At 54.6% G+C, this 9,516-nt stretch overlaps 1 protein-coding gene across 2 annotated transcripts in view; it reads right to left on the reverse strand.

Moving 5' to 3' along the window:
• Positions 1-7,675, reverse strand: part of GPBAR1 (G protein-coupled bile acid receptor 1) — a 33,629-nt gene extending 25,954 nt beyond the window's left edge. For both annotated transcript variants that reach the window (XR_008446617.1, XM_054043324.1), the window contains exon 1: positions 7,519-7,675. The gene's annotated coding sequence lies outside the window, so the exon portion shown is untranslated. The remainder of the gene's footprint in view (positions 1-7,518) is intronic.
• Positions 7,676-9,516: the final 1,841 nt, after the last annotated feature.

Genomic DNA, 9,516 nt, shown 5'->3' on the forward strand with positions numbered 1-9,516 from the left:
AGCGGCGTGGCTGACCCAACAAGGGGTCCTGGCATGGCCGACCCAAAAGGGGGCGCTGTGCTGGAGGGAGCGGCGTGGCTGACCCAATAGGGGGCGCTGTGCTGGAGGGAGCGGCATGGTCGACCCAATGGGGGGCGCTTGCTGGAGCGAGCGGCGTGGCTGACCCAATAGGGGGCGCTGTGCTGGAGGGAGCGGCGTGGTCGACCCAATAGGGGGCGCTGTGCTGGAGGGAGCGGCGTGGTCGACCCAATAGGGGGCGCTGTGCTGGAGGGAGCGGCGTGGTCGACCCAATAGGGGGTGCTTGCTGGAGGGAGCGGCGTGGCTGACCCAATAGGGGGCGCTGTGCTGGAGGGAGCGGCGTGGCTGACCCAATAGGGGGCGCTGTGCTGGAGGGAGCGGCGTGGCTGACCCAATAGGGGGCGCTGTGCTGGAGGGAGCGGCGTGGCTGACCCAATAGGGGGCGCTGTGCTGGAGGGAGCGGCGTGGTCGACCCAATAGGGGGCGCTGTGCTGCAGGGAGCGGCGTGGTCGACCCAATAGGGGGGCGCTTGCTGCAGGGAGCGGCGTGGTCGACCCAATAGGGGGCGCTGTGCTGGAGGGAGCGGCGTGGTCGACCCAATAGGGGGTGCTTGCTGGAGGGAGCGGCGTGGCTGACCCAATAGGGGGCGCTGTGCTGGAGGGAGCGGCGTGGTCGACCCAATGGGGGGTGCTTGCTGGAGGGAGCGGCGTGGTCGACCCAATAGGGGGCGCTGTGCTGGAGGGAGCGGCGTGGTCGACCCAATAGGGGGTGCTTGCTGGAGGGAGCGGCGTGGTCGACCCAATAGGGGGCGCTGTGCTGGAGGGAGCGGCGTGGTCGACCCAATAGGGGGCGCTGTGCTGCAGGGAGCGCCAACCTTTTTTTAAACTCAAGCATAAAACCAAGTTACTCATATGCCCACTCATGGCTGTGAAAGATCCCATGACACTCTGAGCAAGAGTCTAAGCTACTGCACACGGTGCCCCCTTCAACCAGAAGACAAAGCAGCAAAATGTACAAAAAAGGCCTTTAAAACCCCCAGATTTAAATGAATTGTTGATCTAAAAAGCCACGTACGTGAGAAAATGAATAAGTAGTTGTCCATAGCTATAAATAGCTAGAGATGTAATTCTTGATATTGCTTTGGTTTATTTAAAGAGCAACGTCTACAAAAATCACCTGTCCACAAGCCGGGCAGTTCCGACACAGGAAACAAAACCGAACAGCTCATACTATCATCGCAAGAGATCGGCTCCACTTCACTCACAGCTCCATGACCAGGGGCCAAGAGAGATTGGATTGAATTCCTGCCCATAGTCAGCGACTGGTAAATAAATAAATTGATCATTGTGAACGTCCAACTGTCCAGAACCACAACGTCAAACCGGCACGAGAAAGGCCTCTTTGTTCTAAACCTCCATTTGAATCGTATGTCTCAACCGCAGATCGTTCACTCTGGGCAGTAGCACTGAAAAAACTCGATCGCCACCTAACCAACCAGCCTGGTTAGATTGTGAAAGTCTCTCTGCTGTGTTATGAAAATCAACACGTTAAAAAGTGCTTGAGATTAGGAATCGGGTACTTTACTCAGAGATTGGCTGGCTAATACAGCCACCCGAGCTCCCGTTCTTGTCAACGATCTCCCCTTCTGTATGCGTTGTCTGCTAATGCAAGAGGTGGTGGAACATCTTTAGTAGTGGGGGTGCTGAAAGCCAACCCCCTTCCCCTATCCCCTCCCCACACCCCCGAGGCTGGGAGCAGGGCTGTGTCTCCGGGATGGGAGGACCCAGACAGGGGTAAGGGGGACGAGGCCACAGCTGGGGCTGGGAGTGGAGCCCTGGGAATAGGGCCCTCACCGAGCAGGGAGCCAGGCACAGGGCCCCAGGAGCAGAGGTCGGGGAGTGGAGGTCTAGAAGCAGAGTTGGGGCAGGCGCTAGGCCTCGGGCCCCAGGTGAGGTTGGGGAGTGGAGCACGGGTGGAGGACAGGGAGCAGGGCATAGGCACTGGAAGCACCCCCAGGTTTTATGCGCAGAACCAGCAGCTGGGAAGCGGGGCACGGGGCCACTGCAGCACCCCCGCACCCCTACTTCCCGTACCTATGGCAAGTGCTTTGTTACAATTCAGTCCTCTTCAGACCTATTGCTCCTTGGGCCTCGTAGTAGCTGAACTTCAGGTTGGTCGAAGCGATGAGAAGATTAGTGTGTTGACGTTCCCTGTCGCTGCCCACACTGGGACAGAACGTCTGGGTGGAGGAGGAGACAATCGGTAGGTCACCTTGGACTAGTCTGGCTTGCCATGCCTCAGTTTCCCCATCTGTAATAATCTGGGCAAGAGGCTTTGAGATGCGGGGGTGACAGGTGTTATCTACATGCAACGTAGGGTCATTACAACCACACTGTGCTTGGCCTGTCACCATCTCTGCCTTTCTGTGAGACCCCTTTGCAATCATGCCGGCCAGGCAGAGCCCCCGTGCGGCTCTATGGGGCATCACGCCGACTCAGCTCAGCTTCGAAAGGAACTGTGGAGATGTCACTGTCGCGCCGACTGAAGGGCCCATGGTGGGGCCCTGCGTGCAGCAGGACAGGGGTTAACAGCCCAACAGGATTCTCCACCTCCAGGAACCCAACATTTTCTCTGCAGTGGAAGCCCCTGGAAGTCCAACTGACCCACCTGCCTCTAGTCTCCCAAGGCCAAGGACATTTCACCTGCAGCTCTCAGCATACTCAACAGCCGTCGGCCCGTCAGAAATTTCTCCTGCTCTTGGCTTCGGGCTGGGTGGAAAGGAACTCCCGGCCCATGGGAACTTGGCGAAGCCCAGCTGGGGGGACCGACGGGCACTTATTCCCTTTGGGGGCAGGGGGCCGGGCCCAGCCTCTGAAGCATCCTGTGAGTTTCCGAATGTTTGAAAGCGAATGTAGGGCTGCCGGAAGGGGTGCCCGGTTATCTCCAGAGCAGGGACAGCGCGAGCAATGGCAGGGTGAGCAATGACCCTCCCACACCTAACGCACCCCTAGGCGCAGCTTCTTCAGCGCGCGCCTCCCCGCCTATCGCTGACCTTCGTGTATTCCGTAAAAAATGAAATGAAAAGAACTATAAATGCAACCTCCCCAGGAAAGCACGAGACCCTCCGCTGTGCCCAGCGCTCCCAGCCCAAGCCGGAGTGCAGCCAACGCACCCCCGGGGAGGTGCAAGGAGGGGCCTGTACCCCTCCCCACGGTGAGTGGTCCCCGAGTGTCTTCCGTCCCTCCCGCAGCCCGGTGTGCAGCAGCCGTGCTCTGTCAGTGCAAATGAAGGGGGCACCAGCCACGCCGGCACGGGGTGGGGGCGGCTGAGATTAGGAAGGGGCTGGGATGCTCAGAACATTCAGCACCCCCAGGCGGGCTGATTCGGACGCTCACCCTGCTCCAGCCCCACACGCTGGCCGGCCACCAACCCGCGCCAGGAGCCCGGCCACCCGCTGGGGAGCTGTATTAACTTTGAACCCACTTTTTACTTTTAGGTGCCCCTAGAACACCGGCGCCCCTAGGCACGTGCCTACTGTGCGTCAGTGGAAATCCGGCCCTGTCCTCCCCCAGGAAATCCACCGGCGCGCAGGGACTCCTGGCTGAGACTGCCAGGATGGGAGCCAATCCATGCCCCAGGCAATGCCCCTTCCCGTGCCCGCCCTGCTGGGAAAGGTAGGGGGACCGCCTGGGGACCAGCGCAGTTAAACTGACTGGACGCCCCAGCCGGAGGACAGAGACGCTTCGAGCACCCAGCAACGAGGCCTCCAAGCCCGAGTTCCATTCACAGCCCATTGAGTTAACCCCCCGGCAGCTGGGCACCTGCCACCCGGCTCATTTACGAAGAGCCAGAGACTCATAAAACGCTTTCCGCCGGGGGAAACACGCTTTGCCTTCGGTGCAAGAGCCGCAGGCGGCTGCCGCAGCCGAGACAGGGCAATAACACCCACAGGGATGCGCCTTTAATGGACCCATAAAGAGCCCCGGGGAAGGAGCGGGCTCGGTAGGGAGTCGGCAGATTGCCCACGCCGGGAGCCAATTACATCCTTACAACTAGATAATGACCGGCAGGAGCCTTTCATCCAGCCAGACCCCCCCAGCTCCGAGCAGGACGCAGCGGAACAAGCTGCTCGCCTTTTATTTCATTAAAATGTTGTTTGCTGGTTTGAAGTGGATTCGGCTCAGGGGAAACACGTGGCCAGCAGGGCAATGGCTTCTGCTAACCCCCAGCTCAGCCGGGCTAAGGCATTGAACCAGGACTCATGAGTTCTTGCTTCCCTGCTTGGCTCCGCCACAGATTCCCCAGGGGACCTTGGCCTAGTCACTTGATGGCTCCGTGCCTCAGTTTCCCCACCTGGGAAGCAGAGGGAGTTCTACTCCTCCCTTGAGCTGTCTTGTCCCATTAGAATGTGACAGCACCTAGAACAATGGGGTCCTGTCTCAGTTAGGTCTCTCTGTACTTCAAGGGACAGCGGCAGGGAGCGCATCCCACAAGCCACGGAGTGGGAGGAACGTTCAGCTCCAGTGGCCCACTCCGTCCCCAGCCTCTTGGCTGACCCCCTCCAGGAGCCAGCGGAGAGGGCACTGGATGGGAGAGCTGAGTTTTATTCCAAGTTCTGCCAGTGACCCTGCCCAAATCATCGTGCCTCAGTTTCCCCACCTGCAAAATGGGGTTAATTCCAGTGGCCCACTTTGGTGGAAAGTGCTTTAAAATCAAATGGGTGCTAGATAAGGGCGGAGTGTGAAAAGGCGCTGATGGGTTTTATTACATGGACAAATTGGTCAGTACAAATGGGGCTGAGACCTGTTAACTCGTTTCATATGATCCAGGCAGGAGGGAGTAACCCCGGGGTTCCCATTTAAACCAGCAATGATGACAGGGTCAGAGCGTCTTTCTTCTTGTAGCATGCAACTCCTAACTCAGGGCCTGCTTCCAACCTGTGCTCTCCAGGTGAAATGTTTGCATATCCCCTATGAGCTTGGCCCACAGAAAGCTGAGCGCAGGATTGGGACCTTCCAGGTGGCAGGATCTTGGCTAAGAGGCAGTGACAGGGAAAAGTCTCCTCTCTTCCAAAAAGAAATATTTCTGATGGTGTGGGAGCTGCTTCTTCTAGGGCAGTGGTTTTCAAGCTGTGGTCCAGGGGCCCCTGGAGGGCAGTAGACTACATCTTAGATTTCCAAAGGGGTCTGGGATCTCCAGTTAAAAATTTTAAGGTTGAAAACCAGTGTTCTAGGGCCCCTTTCTACCAATCACCAGAAAATTCTCATAGTCCTTTTTACACCCATGAACCCTCCAACTGGGAACTTGAGGGACAGTAATTTTAGTTGCACAGAGCCTCACGGTGGGAAGTGGAGGTGAGGCCCAGAGTATAATAAAACCCACATTTTATTGTCTCTGAAAACATCCACTCAATGTGCAGCGGCAGTCAAACAAGCGAACAGAATGCTGGGAATAATTAAGAAAGGGACAGATAATAGGACAGAAAATATCATGTTGCCTCTACATAAATCCATGGTACACCCACATCTTGAATACTGCATGCAGATGTGGTCACCCCATCTCAAAAGAGATATATTGGAATTGGAAAAGGTTCAGAAAAAGGCAACAAAAATGATTAGGGGTATGGAATGGCTTCCATATGAGGAGAGATTAATAAGACTGGGACTTCTCAGCTTAGAAAAGAGATGGCTAAGGGGAGATATGATTGAGGTGTATAAAACCTTATCTACTTTCTCCACACCAGTCATGGAAGTGTTGTTTACTACTTCTCATAACACAAGAACTAGGGGTCACCAAATGAAATTAATAGGCAGCAAGTTTAAAACAAATAAAAGGAAGTATTTCTTCCCACAACACACAGTCAACCTGTGGAACTCCTTGCCAGAGGATGTTGTGAAGGCCAAGACCATAACAGGGTTCAAAAAAGAACTAGATAAATTCATGGAGGACAGGTCCATCAATGGCTATTAGCCAGGAGGGGCAGGGATGGTGTCTCTAGCCTCTATTTGCCAGAAGCTGGGAATGAGCGACAGGGGATGGATCACTTGATGATTCCCTGTTCTGTTCATTCTCTCTGGGGCACCTGGCACTGGCCACTGTCAGAAGACAGGATACTGGACTAGATGGACCTTTGGTCTGACCCAGTAGGGCCATTTTTATGTTCTTATATACCATCAGTCATCCAACATCCTTCACAGGCTTTATTGGTATGTCGGTTCCTTCACCTAGCAGCGAAATCTAGGCACCTCTGGGGTGGAACGCAGCAGCTATTTCACAGCACACAGGAACGCTGTGAAGCAGTTCAGGGCAGGAAGTGATAAAGCATTCTGTATCTAAATTCAACAGGAAAAGGGGGAGAGGCAGCAAGTGAATTCCCCCCTGGTGGGAATGTGGCCAGAACAATGGGAGAACTCTTCTGAAAAGTGCCAGCCCAATCTTTAATAAGCACAGCTGCGTAGGAGAGTGGGTTTTTCACCTCACTGTTCAAATCAGCAGCCCTGGGATTAGTTGAAACCATCTTAAACAGGCTGAAATTGATGCTCTCCAGAGGAGTAAAAGTTTTAATGTTGTCGGTTTTAAATCTAGTTCATTCCACTAGAAAGGTCATTAGCTGGGCCCACTCCTGAAGTATCTGAGCCCCTCACACCCTTTCCTGCAGTGGCTCTCAACCTTTCTAGATGACTGTCCCCCTTTCAGGAGGCTGATTTGTCTTGCGTACCCCAAGTTTCACCTCACTTAAGAACCACTTGCTTGCAAGATCAGGCATAAAAATACCGAAGTGTCACGGCACGCTGGTACTGAGAGATGGCTGACTTGCTCATTTTTACCATATAATTATCAAATAAATCAATCGGAATATAAATATTGGACTTGCATGTCAACGTATGGTATAGAGAGCCGTATAAACAAGCGTCTGTAGGAAATTTTCGTTTGTACTGACTTCGCTAGTGCTTTTTATGTTGCCTGTTGTAAAACTAGGCAAATAACTAGACGAGTTGACATACCCCCGGAAGCCCTCCGCGTACCCCCATGGTGCGCATACCCCTGGTTTAGAACCACTGCTTTCATGAACTTACCCTCCCAACACCCATAGGAAACAGAAGGGCCATTTCCCCCATTCTGCGGCTGAGGTGTAGAAACACTAAGAGACTGGCCCAAGACAACCCAGGAAGGCTGTAGCAGAGCAGGAAAGTGACCGAGGGCTTGAGTCCCAGTCTCCCACCCAAGAAATACAAACGAGGATCCTTCTAATGAGAAACCTTCACCACTGAGACTTGAAACTGAAAATGAATTATCTAGTGAGTTACAGAGCGATCTCTTGCTGCGTCTGGGCACAGCGGGGCCCTGATCTCAGATACAAATCATCTCCTCTCGCCATAAACAGCCAACCCCACGTCAATCGCTCCGAAGAAAGACTAGAGCAAGTGCCTTTCCTTAGGGGCTAAAGCTGGTCTATTCCCCCCATATCACTCTAGCTAGAAATAAAACACGCAAACTCACACATGGCAGCGCTCTCTGCAGACTGGCGACCGGATCCCCGGAGTCGCAAGGGGAGTAACTGCTCCTCTGCCAATGTAATCACCTCCTTTGGCATTCGGCAGGTTGTGCCCTTTCCCTCCTGCAGCCCAGGCTCTGGGGAAAGGGCAGCCCGGCTGGCCACCGCATGAGTGCAGAGAAGGCACTGGGGTGTGATGGGAACAGACAGTCTTCAGCCACTCCCCTACTGGGGAAGGGCCAGGGGAACCAATAGGTTTTTCCCATCTTCAGCTGGGCTCGTTCGTCTTCTCCCAGGCTGAGAAGCCTCCCCCCTCCAAATCGCTGGCAGCAGGCCTGGGAGAAAAGGGGGGGGGCAATTCCACTAGTAAATGCACACACAGGGAAGCATTGAGAAGGTCTCTGCTGAGCTCTGGCTTTCCCCAGGACTCTCCTTCCTTGGGGAGTCTGGTGTCTTAACGGGTGAGACCTGCCAGCAGGGCATCCCGCTGGACTGTAAGGTGGATAGAAAGCTGGCTAGATCATCAGGCTCAACAAGTAACAATCAATGGCTCCATGTCTAGTTGGCAGCCGGTATCAAGCGGAGTGCCCCAAGGGTCGGTCCTGAGGACGGTTTTGTTCAATATCTTCATTAATGATCTGGAGGATGGTGTGGACTGCACTCTCAGCAAGTGCGCAGATGACACTAAACTGGGAGGCGTGGTAGATACACTGGAGGGTAGGGATAGGATACAGAGGGACCTAGATAAATTGGAGGATTGGGACAAAAGAAATCTGATGAGGTTCAACAAGGACAAGTGCAGAGTCCTGCACTTAGGACGGAAGAATCCCATGCACTGCTACAGACTAGGGACCGAGTGGCTAGGAAGCAGTTCTGCAGAAAAGGACCTGGATATGAGTCGACAGTGTGCCCTTGTTGCCCAAAAGGCTAACGGCATTTTGGGCTGTGTAAGTAGGGGCATTGCCAGCAGATCGAGGGACGTGATCATTCCCCTCCATTCGGCGCTGGTGAGGCCTCATCTGGAGTATTGTGTCCAGTTTTGGGCCCCATACTACAAGGATGTGGAAAAATTGGAAAGAGTCCAGTGGGGGGGGGCAACAAAAAAATGATTAGGGGGCTGGAACACATGACTTACGAGGAGAGGCTGAGGGAACTGGGATTGTTCAGTCTGCAGAAGAGAAGAGTGAGGGGGGATTTGATAGCTGCTTTCAACTACCTGAAGGGGGGTTCCAAAGAGGATGGATCTAGACTGTTCTCAGTGGTGGCAGATGACAGAACAAGGAGCAATGGTCTCAAGTTGCAGTGGGGAAGGTCTAGGTTGGATATTAGGAAACACTATTTCACTAGGAGGGTGGTGAAGCACTGGAATGGGTTACCTAGGGAAGTGGTGGAATCTCCTTCCTTAGAGGTTTTTAAGGTCAGGCCTGACAAAGCCCTGGCTGGGATGATTTAGTTGGGGTTGGTCCTGCTTTGAGCAGGGGGTTGGACTAGATACCTCCTGAGGTCCCGTCCAGCCCTGATCTTCTCTCATTCTGTGATTCTCTACATTCTGCAGGTGCCCATGGCCAGGCCAGGGCATCCAGAGACTGCACGCTGCCTGCAGCACAGCCGGCCCGGCCCCACCACACCCTTCCTTCCTGCCCGGGCTGGGCTGTTTGCCTCAGTGTGCAACAGAACGTGCACAAGCGCATTACCAGACCCGGGCACCCCCCCCGGCACCACGCCCGCCTCCAGACACCAAAGCCGCGTAACGGAGAGAGGGGACGTTAAAAGGGTGCAGGATAAATTAAGAAAATGCAACAGGCCGGGGGGGGCCCCAAGGAATCATCAGTTTGCATTTCGCTAGCATCTCTCCTCAGGAGATCCCAAAGCGCTTTAGCCAGCAGGTAGTTGAGGCCCACCGCCCTGTGTATTATCCCCCCTTTTATAGAGGGGGAAACTGAGGCACAGGGGGGCATGACTCACCCAGAAGTCACTGGCAGAGCTGGGAACAGACCCCAGGA

This window comes from Malaclemys terrapin, chromosome 11 (assembly GCF_027887155.1).
Source record: "Malaclemys terrapin pileata isolate rMalTer1 chromosome 11, rMalTer1.hap1, whole genome shotgun sequence".
NCBI lineage: Eukaryota > Metazoa > Chordata > Testudines > Emydidae > Malaclemys > Malaclemys terrapin.